Below are 18,824 nucleotides of genomic sequence, written 5' to 3' on the forward strand. Positions count from 1 at the left end.
CTACAAGATCAATCTGAATGTGGCAATTCTTCTGTTGAGGTCCCCTGCCCTCAGGAGTATCAAGTAGAGAACTAATATTAGCTACCACACCTGGCCACACAGAGCCTTCATTTATGAATTGATGTGGAAGCTAAATACCACAGTGTGTAATACATTCATCACAGTTGGTTAAACACAAAATAAGTCACCTTAATTATGAATTAGAATGCAAACAATCAGAAACTACGGGAAGATTGAAAGTGTATGGCGACAAAATGAGGAGTCCAATCAACTGGGAGTGAGGGAAATGTTCCGTGAGCGGACAGGCTGCTAATAGAGATGTGGGAAATGGATTTTAAACACTCATTGTGATTTTCATGAGAAAATGATGCCATGGTTCTGACATTGCCTTAGGGAGAACCGCTCTTGGCTCACACATCCCTCCTAAGGCGATCTTCAGGGACGGAAGTTTTGGAACTTAATAACGGGCAGCCCTGTTCAATTCAGTTACAGGCAAGGCTCTTTGCAGGAAGCATGTGTTTTGAATGGTCTTTACTGCAAATAGTCTTTAGATTCTAATTGCCCATGTTTTTCTTTCTTTCTTTCTTTCTTTCTTTCTTTCTTTCTTTCTTTCTTTCTTTTTAAAAAAAGCTGGGTGTGGGCTTTAATGCATAATGCAAGGTCATGTTGACTTTGTTTTGATTTTTAATTAACACAATTTTATAATTCAGAAGGAGGGAAACGTCCTTTAGCCTTGGTTTATTGTTTATTGTTTTTTCTTCTTCAGTAGAATAAACAACTTGAGCATATTATGAAAACTTAACCCTTAAGACACTGATTGCTGATTTCTGGAAGCACAATTTGCTACATACTTTAGTGAACTACTGGAAATTTTAAGTAATTAAACAGGACACTAGGGGACAAAAAGAAAAAAAAGAAGTTGTGCTGTTACATATTTATTCAGTCATGATTAATCTAGTGTTGAATAATAATTTTTAATTTCCATTTCTTGAATATATTTATTAATTTACCTCCTGCCAATATATGGTTCGGGTTGCCACTGTTTAGAATTTATTCCTGCTCTTCCTAACTAGCATTTGCATAATGGAATGACGAGGTCCATTCAGGAGCACTTGCTTGTGGGGTGTTGGACAGAGAGACTGGGTTGTAATTAGCGGCCTGTGGCCTCTGGCTTCATTAGCATGCAAATGGAAGTACCAGAGGCCACAAAGCCTGGCAGTTCCATCGCATTAACTACAATGCATAGCTGCTTTGCTTAGCCTATCAGTGGGATTGCTTTCTACGAAATAAAAATAAAATCTGGATGTCTGAATGAATCTGACAGTCAATCATTACATCGGAGAACCTTAGGAATTCGCATGCCTTGTTGTGGCAGTGTTTGTAGTTGAGGCTGATGTCTAATTCCAAGAAAAAATGCTAGAGCGCCATATATCTTAGTCTTAACTTCTCCTACTTTTGGCTATTGAAAATGTCATCCAAGCTCTTGTGTCTTGGGTCTGCTTCTGCTGCCATTTCTCTGATATAAGCCTTGCTCATCGCCTTCTTTGTGTTCCTAATTAAGCTCAGTTTCACCTTTACCAAGCGTAATCGTTTTCCTTCTTTTCTTCCTTCTTCTTTACCTATGTCTACCACATTCTTAAGACAACAAAACTCTAGGACTCTTGGTCTTTTCGAACAAATTCTACCACCTGAAGACTCGTCCTCTATACTTCTCACAACTGGTCACTGTTTATAATGATGAACCAGTGATAGGACCTCAGTCTTCCTGGAAACTTGGTTTTATCAAGCATGAGTTTTAATCTTTCTTTAATCATTTTGGCAGTTTAATCATTTGCAACTATTAACTTGCTGATCATTATTATTATTATTATTATTATTGTTGTTACTTGATAACAAATAAAGCCCAGAAAAGCTCTGTAACTGACCCGAAGTCTTATACTCAATGTTGCTCTTTATATTTGAGTACTTCCTGTAGTATAAAAAATAAGTCTGTTTGGATGCTCAGCTTCCTAGATCTGGAGGGAGGGGGGAGGAACTTGAATTTCCCACAGGGCAGGAAACCCTGACTGCTCTAAGGACTGGAGAAGGGGGAGGAGAGGGAATGGGGGGAGAGGGAGGATAGTGGGAGGAGGGGCGGAAATGGAAATTTTTACAAATTAATAAAAAAATAAAAATAACGTTTTAGCCAGGTGAAGAGCCTTCAACAAGGAACTCTCATCCCCAAACCGGTGTGGATGCAAATGAAAAGTTATCAGTTCAAAAGAAAGAGTTTATTCTGAACTAAACGTATGTTTCAAGACCTGGAAACACAGATCTAGATTGCCCTAAATAGAGTATTCCAACATGACACCTATTTCTGAGGGTTAGAGAATACCAAAAAACAAAACAAAACAAAACAAAACAAAACAAACATGAAGCAAGGTCATTCTGGTGTTCACAGGTGGAACAGTCAGGGCTGAAAGTTTGGAAATCTCTGCTATGAGCTTCATTGCTATCTGAGGACAGTTTCGATTTTGATTTGGTTGACTAGGTCTGCTTGCATGGGACTGTCCAAAATGAGCTATTTAACTGTCAAAAAATGAATGTTATTTAAAATATGAAGTGAGAGATAAATCGATTGAGCAGCTCAAGGAGGCAAAGATGGTTTAGTTCTGGAAATGGAAATTTCTAACTCTTCAAAATCACAGAAGTTCTCACCAGTTAATCATCCTTAAAACTCTTTTTTTTGTTTGTTTGTTTTCAAATTTATTTAATCATTTATTAAAAATTTCCACCTCTTCCCTGCCTCCCTTTTCCCTCCCCCTCCCCACCTTCCCCTCCTTCTCTAGTCTTAAGAGCAGTCAGGGTTCCCTGTCCCGTGGAAAGTCCAAGATCCTCCCCCCTCCATATAGGTCTATAAAGGTGAGCATCCAAACAAACCAGGCTCCCACAAAGTCAGTCCATGCAGTAGAATAAAAACTCAGTGCCATTGTCCTTGGCTTCTCAGTCAGCCTTCATTGCCAGCCACGTTCAGAGTGTCCATTTTGATCACATGCTCCATCACTCCCAGTACAGCTGGCCTTGGTGAGCTCCCATTAGATCAGTCCCACCGTCTCAGTGGGTGGACGCACCCCTCGTCATCCTGACTACCTTGCTCATGTTCTCCCTCCTTCTGCTCCTCGTTTGGACTTAGGGACCTAAGTCCAGTGCTCCAATGTGGGTCTCTGTCTCTATCTCCATCCATTGCCAGATGAAGGTTCTATGGTGATATGCAAGGTATTCATCAGTATGGCTATGGGCCAAGGCCAGTTCAGGCACCCTCTCCTCTGCTGCCCAAGGAACAATCTGGGGACCTCTCCTTGGATCTGGGAACCCCTCTAGAATCAAGTCTCTTGCAAACCCTAAAATGGCTTCCTTAATTAAGATATTTACTTCCCTGCTCCCATATCCATCCTTCCTCCATCCCACCCATCCCATTCCCCCAAGCTTTCCCGAATCCTCCCCTTCTCCTTTAATACATTTTAACTTAAATTAAAATTAAATTTTAATTAAAACTTCATTTTTTTTGAGAATTTGAGTTCAACAAGTTCAAAGTTCACAATTTGCAAAACTTGTCATTATGGTTTCCTGATGTCCTCCTCCACCTGATTTGTAGGTAAACAGTTGTTTTTTATATCTAGCATATTTTTTTTACTCCTCATCATAGTAGATTAGGGACACTATTTCCCAGAGAAGGAAGTCCAGGACCTCAATTTCTTATGTGTGTGGGTATCACATTGCAATAACGTTTTCAAACTGTAATGATTTGGAAATCTTGGGTTAAATTTTGCTTAAACGCTTTTCATATGCCTAAACTTCTGTGTGTCTTTGAAAATGTGAAAGTGGATATGCAGTTCTTCCAGGAAAGCTATGTAAAGATTATTTACACATTTGTCTCTTTGTCCTGACAGAGAGTCTTCTTGTCAGCAAGGAAAAGTATGGAGGACTTGAGATGAACAACACTTGGCCAAGAACATCTTGTTTCTGTCATAACCATATGATTTTAACAAGTTATAATTGAGTTGATTTTTTTTCTGGTGTCTCTTTTTTATATTCACATGTATTATTTGTATTAGGAAGAATGAAACATATTTCAAATGTCATTGTAAAGATTAAAGAAGGATATTAATTTAAAATACAGAGACGGCTATTAGTGAAGTATAAAGTAACACCCTAACAAAGGCTTGTTACGTTTAAATTTTAATTAATGTATAAAACTTAACATTGCATTCATTTTCTTACTTAATATGACTAAGTATAAAATAAACCAAATTTGACTGACAAGGAGAGAGAAATCCCACTACCATCATGCTTCATAATTGTTAAGAATAAGCAGTGAGTTAATAGCAATCGTCTTTCTCTGTTGCTATTAATTACACACATTGTTAATGGATTGACAAAAATCTGCCAAGGCGTAGGTTGTTAACAGGACTTGACGCTTCAGTTATAGCTGGTGTCAGAAATTAATTTTACAGAGGACAACCATGCCACATTAAAATGCATGGTGCACTGGCTTATGATGGGGGCTAGATGACCCATCTAGTGCATGGCTTTGGATGAAAGCTTATACACATATGCAGACACGTGTGAGAGCAGAGTTATAGAAATTACTACACAATGTTGACTGACACATGCCAACAGTTAGTCTGTAAAGACTCTGGTTCTTAATCTGAACTTTAATAAGGTTGCTAGACAAGGCGATGATCAGTCTGAGTTTCATAGCACTTAACAGTCCATTTACATTGAAATTCTCATATTGGAGCAGAAAAGCTAAACAGCCCTTCATTTATGTCTGAGAATGAATTAGAGACAAATTGAAGATGAGGATACTGAAATAAGGTTTTTAAATTATCGGTGTTAAATTCCATTTGTTGGTTAAGGAACTTTGAATACCAGATGCTTTCAGAATACAAGTGTTTTTCAGTAAATTATTTTGTGTTCCTGGAATTCTTAAGGTTTGCAAGGAATAGGTAGTGAGGAGTCATAGAGTGGATAATAATGAGACCTTAAAATAATGACTAGGTGATGAGATGAAATTGCCAGCAAGGTGTGGAGTGTAAACTTCACTTTGCTTTCTGTAAGACTCAGTAATACTAGCTCCATCTCTCATTCCTGTACTCTGAACAGCTGACTGTGTTACGGTTGAAACCTATAAGGATATGGAGCATATCTGTGAATGTCCTCTTCCTCACTGTAGCTAGGTTCTTGCTTTATTCTCCACTTCAGGGGCTCTCAGGCGGAATCCTTCTGCATCTGGCTCTGCTGAGTTTCACTGAGGGATGTTACATATAGATGCATCAAGGACAGAGTGCGCTCACCTGTGGAATTTTGGTATCTCTTCAGATTGGAAATACTCATACCCTCAGAAGCAGCAAAGGGGTAAGATGCTTCATTATCACTAGTGGTAAATGACATAAAAATGCAATGATTATTAGGGAATGTTTATCATGTGCTGAAATAATGAAATGTCATCCCAAGTAGTCATTCTTTCCACAGTGTGTACGGTCATGGCCTCTTTATTTGTTAAGCTGTTCTTAATAATTTGATATCTCATTATATGAGGCATAATAATTGACTATGATTATAGTCCTTTACTTATATAAATTTTCTCCATGATTGTGACTCTGATACCTGTGCATGTTTTTGTTTATGTTTTATTTCCTTTTGTGGAGAATATGAGATTCGTTGCTTATGTCTTTATATGTATATATGCATGAATAATAGATTATATTGTGTCATATAATGTTATATATGTATTATTTCCTTGAATATTCACTTATCATTTTTAATTATTATATTATCAACACAATAAGAGATCATACACTAAGTAATCTAACAAAAAGAAAATCATGTTCTCACAGTTCTGGAAGCTTGAAATCCACAATAAAGGTGTTGGGAATTCGCTTTCTTCTCTGTCTTTTCTCTTTCACTTGTAGCTAAACCCACTACAACACTGAGTTGTCACATGGTCTGTTATCTATGTGTCCCTTGCTCTTCTTGTAATGATACCAATCATAATGAATTCAGTGTCCACATCTATGACCTTATTAGTTAGTTCTTTACAGCTGCTATTATCAAAATTTTTACTTTGAAAATTAAAGACTTCAACATACAAGTCTTAGAAGGCCACAGTTCAGTGCATAACATTACCCTAGAGGGTAAGAAAGAGTTTAAACCCATCTTCAGCACTGATAATATGATCCCCACATTACAAGTGTGAAATAGTAATTTATCTCCCTCTTGTACCTGAATGAACTTGGATTTGAACTTTCTTGCCAAAATGGAACCGGAAGCTCATTGATTCATCAAGGTTGACTGTCTAGATAGCTCCAGGTATCTAGAACCACTACATTCTTATAGATTCTGGGAACACAAAGATTGGTTCTCATATTTATACAACTAGACTCCAAAAACATGCTTATAAACTTCTAAATACAGAGGTATCTACTATAGCTGTGTCTGTAGGTGATTGCAAGAATTTATTTTACACAAATACATATACACAGAAGTTAACTTTTCATCTCATGATCACAGTAGTATGATTGAATGAATCATTATGAAGAATATGATATATAGTATGTTTATATATTACTTTTAGGTATAATTATTATCATAAGACAAAGATACATTTTTCCAGAATTGATACCTTTATACTGGTTCGATAAAATGTCTCTATTATTGTGAGATACTCAATATCCATATTATAATCTAATGTAGAAGAAAAATTTCTACTTCTTAAGTGTGCATACTTGCAAATGTTTTCATACTAAATCAATAGATCATTTTTACTCATTGTCCTAGAATGCATATGCTACTAAGTTCTTGTAAATAGCATTTAACCTTAGCAGAATTTTTGCTGCAGAGGTCTATGAAGACCACAACATGAAACAACAGAGCTTATACTTCCAAATTTCTGTTTTGCCAACATTTTTACCAACAAGAAATTTTCCTTCTTTCCTACCATCCTGCCAGTCATGTGGGTTATTCCTTCTCAACCTTCCATACTCCAGAAAACACTCTCATCTTTCTTGCCACAGTGTAAAATGGATTTAGATCTCTGAACCCAGGTATATTAAGCTCCAATTCTTAAGTTCTCTGAATAAAGTTCTTTTCCATTCTCTACATTTGAGTTTATCAACAAACAAATGACTCACAGGGAATTGGTATTGAACTTATATGATGAAAACTAAGATGCTGACTTTATATTTTAATTCATGAGGCTCATTCTTAGTCATGAGAGTCTGGATTAATCATCTTGCAATTGTGATTTGAACTTCTACCTGTTATTGTGAGACTCAATTATGCATTAAATCTTGGGTCTTTGTCAAAACATCCAAAATTTTTGGTATGGATAAAATAAAGTTTATTTCTATAGGAAACTATGGTGTCTCCATAAAATACTAGAACAACTATATGGTCAATTTATCAAACTTCTAGATACATAGATAAATTTTTTGTATACTTGAGTCAGGATAGAAAATATATAGTGGCAAGCCTATATTTATCAAGGGATGCTTTATAATACTTAAACTACTAAGACATCCTAGATACTAACCAATAATTGTGAAGAAAAAGGGAATATGTTATATATTCACAATGGAATAGTATTATTAATTCATAAAGAATAGTGAAATATTGCTTTTGTCAGCAAAACTGATGAATTCAGATGACATTGTGTTAAATGAAATAACTCGGAAAAATACAAATACTGAGTATTTTCTCCCATATTTGAAACCTTAAAAATGAGTATCCTGAGCTGGGTGGTTTTGACACACATCTTTAACCCCAGCACTTGGGAGGTAGAGCCAGGTCGATTTCTGTGAGTTTGAGGCCAGCCTGGTCTACAAGAGTTAGTTCCAGGACAGACTCCAAAGCTAATGAGAATCCTGAATATTGAAGAAAATGTATAAGGGGCAAGAAAAGTCCCTGTTTGGGTGGAGAGAGGAACAATGTCAATAAGTATGCAAACTTTAGGCATGTGTTAGTGCGTTAGAAAATTAGTGAGGATGTGTATATCTGACAAGTTGTTCCTGAGTTACATAGAGCTACTGGGACTATTGCAGGTTTGAGTTTCATAATTCTTCTATCTTTTATGATGAACTGTGCAATGTTGATGTACAATACTTAGGGTCCTGTTGAATATTATGCATTCAGGAGGCTGATAAATTGCCTTATTTTTACAATCTCTGTAAAGCCTCTTACAACACGAACTCAGACTTATTATTTATCATCACTTGCACTTGTAACCTGGTGTTTTCATCTGATGAGTATATTTTTTTTCTAGATTTGCGAATGGTTACATGCACTATTAATGCTAAAGAGATAAGGATAATTTTGGCACATGTGATAATACAATAAGTAGAGTTCATTAATGTCTCAAGTGACTCTCCTTTTTCTAATATTTGCCCAGACTTTTAATGGCTTTTATTGTTTCTGCCTTCTGACCAGCCTGGGAATTGGTTTTGGAGAGATGAATGTGATACAAGCTAAATGCTGGAACATTAGTCTTCATTGTTAGGTGACATCCTCCAGCCCGAATCAGACCATGTTCCCTTAGAGTTCCCACTGGGACATAGAGCTGAGAAGCAAGCTGTGTTGTAATTTGACAGTTCTGCAACACGGTAGCTCATTCCTCCATACTCCTTGTGATGTGGGCTATGCTGAAGTAAATCACACTATCTGAAGTTTACAGTCACTCAATAAAGCTTAGAAGAAGTCAAGATTTTCCTTTGTTTTGGTGGATTAGACTGGAGTCTTAGAGTAAATTTGCTCAGGAAGATATTTTAAGAGCTTCTACATGAAGGGGTTTCTCAGACTTGCCCTGATATCCCTCTCATAGTAGCTATCTAACTATCTTTCTATATATATTTCCTTTTATTTTTACTCTTCATGAAGTCTTTGCCCAGTTAAAGGGAAGTATTTCTGCACATAATGTGTTGTTTCTGTCCAATGTTTTCTGTCGCTTTCAACTCTAGACTGAATTATGGCTTTGAAGTTTTTTTTTTCATTCTCATTGAAGAGGATTATTCATCAGTTTTCTTTCAAATCATCAGTTGCTGTTTTCTTCCTTATCATTGAATAGCATCATCCTTTAATGGTTCACATCAAGGAGATGTGTGCACTTCTGTCTCTTGCTTTTGACTTATCTGACTTGCAGTTATATTGTTCTGTGCTCAATAAGAACAAGTCAGGCGACCGGAAGGCGCAAGACTAGGAAATTCTACTCATCCCACAGTCCTTAGTTCTTCCCAAACGGCTTTGCCTTATCAACTCTGAGGTGGCTGCCAATGTATGAGAAACTCCAAACCAGAGTGTAATACCACAAAACAAAATTTATGGTAAATTATGCAGAATTTAAACTTAATGGATGTCACTGCTTTAATACCCTATATTTGGGAAGGGGTATTTTACAGTAACATATTCAACTCCTCTCAAGTCCCACATGCTTCCTGTTCTTTTACCAGCAATTTATAAGTAAAGTCAACTTTACGTGCTAATTACATTAACAAATTAACATGATAAAATGCAAGATTCCAATCAACACTTAAAATGAGTGCATAAGTGTTGGCGAGTATTCAATACCCTTTTCAAAAAATTGCATTGTAGATGTTACACAGTCAAGGTAATTGTTTTTCTCTTCCCCTTTACATCGGAGAACAGGAAGATGCCTTTGGGCTCTTTCAAAATAGATTGTTCTGCTTCTGTAATGGGTACCTGTGGGATTGACTGCAGAACAATGCCATATTAGGAGTCATAGGATTTGGGGAAAGCCAAGCAACATTTTCTATTGAGATCAAGATAAAAGAGCCTTTCTTTGAGAAAATGTAGTAGCTAGGTACTTTGTTCAAATAACAAAGCAGGATCATTAGTCTAAAGGAAAAAAATAGCACTGTCAGAAATTTAATATATTACGCCTTTTAAAGGTAAGTAAGAAGTCAAAATCATTGTCCTAAACTCACAAGGCATGCTTTTCTTAGTCTTACACTAGTAACACTATAATTTATATTAGGCAACTCTCTTATTCTCTCTCTCTCACTTCCTCTCTCTCTCTCTTTCAGGTGTGGATGACATAGACTGCCTTAGCTTTGTTGTTACTTTGGTCTAATGTCATTAAACTTCTAGGAGGTATAAATGATGATACAACATAAAGAAAAAAAATCACTTAAGTTTTAGTTCATGATCAAAGTAAATTTGAGAAAAGCAGAATCAAGGCTTGCTGAGAGCTGGACTAGCTTTACCATTACTGAAGGGTAATTCAAAAGGAGATGGTAGCAGTAGGATGTTGGCAGGAATTCATTATAGGAAATTAAGACAATTGTAGGAATAAATTGAGATATAATATCTTAAATATTACTACTATTATAAGATAAATTTAACTGTATTATTCCCAGCTTTCTCATTTTTACCCTAGTCAGAGGAATAATAAGTCATTTCTAATATTACAAAAAATCTGTATGTGATTTTTCTTCCTTCTCTCCAAATACTTTAATTTGAATAAGGATTTTTCAAAGCTTCTAAAGGGAGCTGAAACAAGAAGGACATGATTACAGTATAGGGTTATAGTCATAGCATTTTTCTAGTCACTTCAATATTAGAACTCAAGTTAACTCCCAAGTTTGTCCTTGTTTAATGTATTTTGCACTTGATCTCTCTCTCTCTCTCTCTCTCTCTCTCTCTCTCTCTCTCTCTCTCTCTCTCTCCCCCTTTCCCACTTTCCATCTTTACTTTCTTTCTCTACTTTGGTCCATAACAGATGATGGCACATCATATTATAGTTATTTTTTTAATTCTAAATTCCTGTGAATCATGCAAAAATCATAAACTCCAGTAGAGAGAGAGAGAGAGAGAGAGAGAGCAGGATGTAAGTATACAAGAGGTTTGATGAACAAATCACAAATCTGCAATGTCTTCAGATAATGCACTAAGGATGCACCAAAAGGTGAGTAAAGGGACGAAACACAAATGACTTCAAGGAGATCTACATGGCAAAGAATTTCAGTTATTAATTCCTGACGTAGGTTGTTATTTGAATTATTAGACTTGTGAGTAACACAAAGACGCTTTCAATATAGTATTTGGTAAAAATAAATGGACTTGAAAGTACAAAAAATGAACAGAGACTAAAAAGAGATGTTGCCTTAGCAAATTGTAGTTCCTGACAATTCTGTGTTGCATTGGTTTTGAACTTAACTGAAATATCACCCGCATTATTAAGAATTGACGAAAGAAAGTTGAGTATTTGTGTAGTCTATGGGGACAGTGTCACAAACGGTCACCTTACTTTTTTCAAATTCTGTTATTAGTTCTTTTCAAATTCTGGTGTCAGATTGTATTCCAAATTGACAAGAATATTTTGACTATTGTGTGCTTAGTTTTCCTCTTTGAGAATATATAAGATGTTTCACGATGTTTATCTATATACTCACTGGTAATGAAGATAATTTCTGAATATTTTCAGACTAAATGGCTGTGTCTCCAAGGTTCATGTGTTCAGCCGATCAAAGATTATATGACAGTCATTTTTTGACTATTAAAGATGAGTTCAAATCTCCCTGCAGTTTAATGAAGCACTGGCAGACAAAAATAGCAGTGACTCCAGATTATAAATGCAAATGCAATATGTCTATGGGAAGAAGCTAATTGAATATTAATTGAGGAAGAGTTCCTGGGATCAGTATGTAACAGCAATGGGATCACTTAGCAACACCAGCCAAAGGGAATAGAGGCCCAAATGCTACTCATTTTAGAAGGTGTTTTGATGGATGATGATAGTGTTGCTGGACTTAGAATCATACTCTATTATTCAAGAAGCCAAATTCATCCACTTTTCCTCAAGAAGTCACTTAAAACATTAAAATTAATAGTGACACTCAGAGAACAATTATTTAATGTGACCATGTTGGGAAGAGGAACAAAGAGTCATCTCCAACCCCAACTCCATCCATGGGTCCTGGTGTTAGGAGAAATATTAAATATAAATATGTGTTATGCATATCTAAGCAGTACTGGGCAAGGTATTATTCTACAGAACACTGATCCACTATTATCTTTTTAGACAGGTGGTCTACCATGTAGTAAATCTTTCTTTCCAGTCTGTCTAGTCTAGACATCACACTGACGAGGGATTCCCCTCTGTATTCTGTGAATATCATTGGTTAATAAAGAAACTGGCTTGGCCTTATAGGGTAGAACAGATATAGGCAAGGAAAACTAAACTGAATACTGGGAGAAGGAAGGCAGAGGAAAAAGAAGCCATATAACCCCAGCAGAGACAGCCGCCAGTTGAAATCTTGTGGCTAACCCACAGCCTCATGGCAATACACAGATTACTTGAAATGGGTTAAATTAAGATGTAAGAGTTAGCCTACAAGAAGTTAGAGCTAATGGGCCAAGCAGTGATTTAATTAATACAGTGTCTGTGTGGTAATTTCAGTTCTGGGCAGCGAGGATGAACAAGCGGCCTCCTACAATATCACACTTTCTCATTTCCCAGCATTCAATATCAGGGATAATCCGGTCTCTTGGAGTATATATTTTCAGTAGGCTGATAACCAAAATAAAGGTCACATCTACATATCTAAAACTTCCTGGAGACATTGACATCACCTATTGAGATTTTGAATCACAGATGACAGACTATCTTTTGGAGCTGTTATTACAAAATCAAAAAATTTTTCAAGGCCCACTCTGCCTTCTGCTTTCTCTCTATTTTTATCCAACGGTTACACTATAACTAAGCATTAATAGCTTATGTTATTCTGTTCAAAGAACACATAGAGCATCTTTTTCTTTCTTTTTCCTTCTTCTTGATGGGTTAGCAATTTACAAGATACTTTGGTGGTGTTACAGAAAAGTGATTGCCATTAATTGTGTTGTTACTTTGAGCAAGTCTTCCGGTTGTGACCATTAGAGAATATGATGACATACGTTACCTCTCCCCACCTGGTTCTTTTTTGTTTTATGGAGTTGGTTTCTATAAGTATGTCTAATTGAAATGATTTTCTGATTCAGGGAGTTGTTATTTATATAAGTATTAATTTCATATCTATATCTCTATCCCCAAAATGTCTTGGTATAGGTAGTTCAATTTAATAAAATGAAGAAATGTTCTATTTAAATCAAAAGAAGAAAGGCCACTTTTAAACAAAATCTTAATCCTATTTCTTTGGAAAGCTTTTGAAATGTGTTTATCTGGAATTAGCCAGGTACTAGACTTGTAAGAATGTTGTCCATTACCTTATTTAGTGTGGTGCTTTTGAAAATTGGCTACTCAAGCTAGACCACCAAATTACCTTCATACATTGCCATTCAATTAATGCTTTATTTTTCATCATTTTATTTGCTATGGTGCTGTATATAAGGGTGGTGTGGGAGATGTACCATGATGGGCCAGCTTCTTGGGGTTTCTGTCCCGCCCGGTAACCCACAGCCAGCAACACCCAAGGAAAATCAATCACACAGAGATCTCTATAAGTTATAAAGCTGATTGGCCCGTTTGGTCAGGCTTCTTATTAGTCCTTATAACTTATATTAATCTATTATCATTATCTATGTTAGCCGCATGGCTCAGTACCTTTTTCAGTGTGGTAGCTCACATGTTGCCTCTTTGATGGCCTGGGCAGGAGTGGCAGAGGGAGCTTCTCTTCCTTAGCCTTCTCCTGTTCTCATCACCCCGCCTCTACTTCCTATATTCTGCCAATCATGTATTTTAATAAAACGCTGATTGGCCAGGCAGGAAGTATAGGCGGGTCAACCAGACAGGAAGTAGAGGCGGGGCGATGAGAACAGGAGAAAGCTAGGAAGGAGGAAGCCCATTCCTCCATTCCTGCCCAGACCACAGAGAAGCAAGATGTATCCTGCCCCGCTGGAAAGGATACTGAGCCACATGGCTAACACAGACAAGAATTAAGGGTTACCGTAAGATGTAAGAATTAGTTAATAGGAAGACTGAGCTAATGGGCCAATCAGTTTATAATCTTATGAAGTCCTGTGTGTGATTTTCTTTGGGACTTGCCGGCTGTGGGAACTGGGCAGGACAGATAAACCAACAAGTCAGCCCCTCATGTTACACAAGGGGAAGGAGATGAATTAAAAATCATTACCTAATAGTAATAAGAGAAAATTAAAGATTGTTCAATTTTCTTATTGATGTCAAGAAAACTTTCATAGCCTTGATAATATGAGCCACAGGTAATGCTCAACACACCTCTCATCCTTTCCTGTAGAACTTCTCTGTGTATCAAAACAAATCACATTTCTTCCCATCTTCTCAAGAATCTCTCCCACAATTTCAAGTTTGTTAAAGTCATGTTGATCTACCTAAATGATTTTTGTTTTCTTCCTTTAGAGTAATAGAGGAGACTATGGTGATAGTAGACCACAATATGGAAACTAAGGTGGTGAATGTGGTTGTGGAGTAGGAGGATATGATGGCTACAATGAAGAAGGAAATTTTCATGGATGTAAATATGATAGTGATGGCAAGTATTTTGGAAATGATAGTGGACAACAACAATCAAGTTATGGACCCACAATATGAGTCAGTTTTGGTGGAAGAAGCCCTATGGTGGTGGTTTTGGATCTGCTGGTTGAAACTGGAGATATGCTAGCAGAAGATTTTAAAAACAGCAGAAAAATTCTAAAGTTCTTAACATGAAAGAGCAAGGAGTTGTCAGGAAAGCTGTAGGTTATTTTGAGACAGTGGTCCCAAATGTGCTACAGGAACTGTAGTCAAAAACATTACCACAGTTTCAAACGGAAATCCTTCTTGTTCAGGATTGTCATAGACACAGTTTAGGGGAAAAAGTATTACTACTGATAAATGCAATGTGTTGTCCACTAACTATACATTCCTGAAGTCTTTTAGCTGTTGTTTTTCTTTTTATTTTCATCACATCAAGTATATTGTCCTGTAAATTATGGTAGTGGTACCAGCAACTACAAAAATTAAAGAATTATTATTTTTAAAAATATGGCAAATGTGATTTTATTTATCAAGTCTATTGCTATCAAAATTATTTTGTTTTATTTGACCTTATTGTTCAGAATATGTGAAAATGTTTTTCAGCAGTATTCTAGAATTCTGTAAATTGTTTATTTCAATTGAAAATATTCATTTTTATGGAAATTTTTGTGGATTTGTTATGCAAAATCCATCATCTCCAAGACTGAGAACTAAATGTCTTTTCTGTTTCTCTAAATAAGGGATGTGTCTTTATCCTTCAAAACTAGCTCCAGTAACTCTTTCTGTGATGTTTTCCTGTTCAAGTCAGAATTATTAACAAGGGGGATAGACAGAGACAGGGACTAACTGTAAGCTTCATGTTAGATATATTTCTTCATTTACATTTTTAGCATGACATTCAGATGAAATCAGCCATTCAATTCATGACTTGGAATATACTTCAAATATGAGGAATATTTGCTGCCATTGCTTTGAAGGGCTGTTAATATGAATAGCTTTATTAGATATAATTCCTCTATCTACTTAAAACCTGACAAAATCAAATGGCATAGGCTGGCCCACTGACTCAGTAAAACTGCCAAGATGATCCTAAGGGCATCTCACCATTTATGACCACTCATCCTAAGATCAGAAGTTACAGTTGGGAACTCATATAACCTGCTGTCATGAAATTCAGTCTGTGAATTTAGGTATTTCTCTTAAATCACCGAAGGACTCATATGGACTCCATAAACATTTTTTTGTTGGTGACATAGCACATAGAATTCAGTGAGCAGAGTCAGAGTTCTTTTTGTTGTTGCTGTCGTTTATTTTATTTCATGTTCATTTGTGCTTTGCCTGCATGTGTATGTGTGCGAGGGTGCCAGAAGCCCTGGAACTGGCGTTAAATACCATGAGCTGCCATGTTGGTACTGGGAATTGAACCTAGGTTCTTTGGAAAAGCCATCAGTACTGAGCCATCTCTTCGGAATTCTTTTTCACACTACTGTGCCCAATAGTTTTTCTTCCTTAAGTTACTCAAATGGTGACTAGGTTACTTGTAAAATTATCCGTAAACACTGTATCATGTTCATCCCGATTCTACTCTTCTCAGGAATCCTCCAAGTTCCCCCAAGTCCCTGCTTGCTTGAGAAGATCCCAGAACAAAGGCAGTTCTACAGTGACTAGATTACCTCCACACACAGCACCTAAAGGTCATTGAATCTTTTATCTATGAAACAACGCACCTGCTTTGGAATCTAATGAAATCAGTTTCGCTGCTGATTCATTGCAAAATATAGGAAAAGGTAGAACAATAGGTTTATTATGCAGAGTGTCTCTTGAAGAGAACTTTTATAAATTGGCAATTTAGCAAATCAGTGGGTTGCAGAGGAGACACAGCATCCTCTGCTGAGCTTTCAGCAACACCAGAAGTGTCATTTAAGTACGCTGTTTAATCAAGCTTCTTACTGGCTCTACCCGGTTTTTGCAGAGTTGAGTACTTAAAGCTGAGTGATATATTCCTCTAACTCCTACGTCCATGAGATCTAAGATGCTACTTTATCAAGCTCATTTTCCACAGGAGGGAGTTGGAGCAGAGAGAGAGGAAAGTTGAGCAGTACATTCAAGGTCGTGCTGGAAGTTAGTAATTGATATATAAGATATGTTCCTGCCTTTTCCTTTAGACTCAGGGCTCCAGTTTGCTTCCAAAGGATGATCTGATACACTTCATTTGTCACCATGCTGCCCTCTCCTGATGGGTAATGGCCAAGTTGATTTTAGCCAGGTAGTCAGGAAGCACGTTCTCAGACACCTGCTTCCTACCACTAGGAAATGACTCCTAATCGATCTGAGTGTGCACTGATAATTCCAGTTTCTCCTTGCTGATGGCTTTTCTAGGGGTAAGCATATAACCCAGTTACAGGTAATGAGAATTAGATGCAAATGAATTCAAGGGCTTCCTTCCCTGAAGTAAACTTTACCATTTCATGGGCCTTCAATCTACTTTGTCTGGTGGTATGTGGGTCCTTAGAGCTGTAAGACCGATCTACGTGCATGTGTTAACCAGCAGAGAGATGAAAACAACCTGGGGTCCTTGACTATATTTATGAGCTAATAAACCTAGAAAGAGTTATCTTCAGATATCATGATAACATAATTGAAAGTCTTCATAATTAAAGTCAGTATATCCTTTATATACTACTTAAAGTATGACTGCGATTTGAAGTGAGATTACATGCTGTATGTAGTGTGGCTTGCATGCCTCCAGAGAAAGGTAAACATGACCTTGAGTAACAGGTTCATTTGACTGTTTTGTGAAGGACATGTACACTAGAACTGAGAGCCTCTTTTAGTGACCACTAGGAACAATTCTGGGATCTGTCAATATAACTGAGTGCATACAGCATTTGCTGTACAGGCATAAAGAAGAACTAAGCAGAGATTTCTAGATCCTCCCTAAAAGCAGAAGCCATAGTTTGCATGTGTAATCCTAGAGTTTGTATGATGGGATTATAGGCAGAAACAGAGGCTTCCTAAAGGTTTGTGGGCTACCTATCCGAATGTTCAGTGTCAAACAATGACACTGCATTTTAAAACAAGGTGAAAAGTAAGAATCAACCTTTCAGATTTCCCTCTTACATCCAAAAGCATGCTGTGACCCACAGAAGCTGGGACTGATACTAACACACACACACACACACACAGAGGCACACACACTATAGGTAAAATAAATGAGACATTTTGGACAGAGCCCAATAGATTCAATAATGTTCCAGGGTACTTGGAGATCCATGAAAAAAAATCAAACTGAAAACCTCATTACAGGCAGTGCAGAGAATAATGATTACAGAAATAACTAGAAATGTCACAATAATTTAACATAAACCAAAGCAATCAGAAATATCTCCAATGTCTTATCACAGAAAATGTAGGAATGGAACAGAATTAATAAGTTAGTCTGTCATCCAAATATTACTTTCACCCTGTCTTTGTAAATAACATTATTTTCGATGACACCACCTTTAGCTTCTATCTGCTGTATTTTAATGGCAAAATTGAGTAGTTGACCTAGGTACCATATGGTTCATATAGTCTATCATATAAAGCCTATGTAGAAAACACTTCTTGGTTCCTGAACTTAAAAATAGTTGAGGATTTTACACTCTGGAGATACTGATCAGCTTTGTTTACACCGTAGATATATATTTATCCATATCTTTTTATTTATCTATATAACTGAAAGAAAGTCAAAGAAAAAATGAACCAGGTAGAGTCAGTATTAGGAAGGCAATAATATCAGAAATGCTTTCCATTAGAACAGTGCCACTCACTACAGCAAACATTTGTGTTTGCAATACTTAAGAAAAATAGGTCTGCTACTATTTGAGAGGTAGTGTGTTGATATGGTGAGCATCTGACAGCCATTGGTTGAGGTACTCAGGCAGGAAGCCTAAATAATGAGGGCAGAGCCCATGCAGAGCTGCTCGAAGGCATGAGACTCTGTGTGGGGGTAGTGGGGAGGGCTTGGACTGCTCAGGTGGAGGGGAGTGAGAGAGCAAGGCTGGCATGAGAAGTCATAGCCCTCCGTTTTATCTCATAGATTGCTTTTGGCCCAAAGCCTGACTGACTAATGTTTTATTATTATCCATCAGTATGATTACAAATACTTTGGGTCTAAAATTGTTTTCTACAAGTTAACATCATCAAAAATACAACAAAGGAAGAAAGGCTTCATGACAATTCAAAAGCTTTTACATAAAAAGAAAAGTAAGCATTTCATTTTCATATAACTTGTTTTGGAAGCTAGAATGCATGAAATAAATTCATCAAGGGATTTTGTTATGAGAGGAATAATTTGGCC

Source organism: Myodes glareolus, chromosome 22 (assembly GCF_982192425.1).
Source record: "Myodes glareolus chromosome 22, mMyoGla1.1, whole genome shotgun sequence".
In the NCBI taxonomy this organism is placed as follows: domain Eukaryota; kingdom Metazoa; phylum Chordata; class Mammalia; order Rodentia; family Cricetidae; genus Myodes; species Myodes glareolus.